This window comes from Penaeus vannamei, chromosome 32 (assembly GCF_042767895.1).
Source record: "Penaeus vannamei isolate JL-2024 chromosome 32, ASM4276789v1, whole genome shotgun sequence".
Lineage (NCBI taxonomy): Eukaryota > Metazoa > Arthropoda > Malacostraca > Decapoda > Penaeidae > Penaeus > Penaeus vannamei.
This window is the reverse complement of record NC_091580.1, coordinates 29,165,900-29,166,307: the sequence shown is the minus strand read 5'-3', so window position 1 is coordinate 29,166,307 and position 408 is coordinate 29,165,900.

Sequence of the window (408 nt, the reverse complement as noted above, 5' to 3'; positions counted from 1 at the left end):
TTGGACCACGTTCCTACGCCAATTCCAGCCTCCGGCGTCACCTCCTTCTTCGGGAAAATCTCCATCCCCGTCGAGAATTGATATCATAAACTCTATCAGGATATCATTCATTGCGCAAGCATCCAGTTCATCATTGCTTGCTTTCATATTTCTCAATTTTGTTAGGAACTGAGCTCATTAGTGGCGTCGCTGCCCCGGGGGAAAGGCGCGGCCGCCCCTTGGGGTGAGGGCGCCTCAATCCGCCGCCATTCGTATCGCCACGAACGCCTTTCGCTCTAATCTGACAGGGTGCGCACAGGTGGTCTTACACTCCGCCTTTTTATACGTTCCACAGTTTGAGCATATTCCGCCAGCCATGTTTGTTTTTGGCTTCGTGTAGATATGCCCAGCAGGTATTGACATTAAACA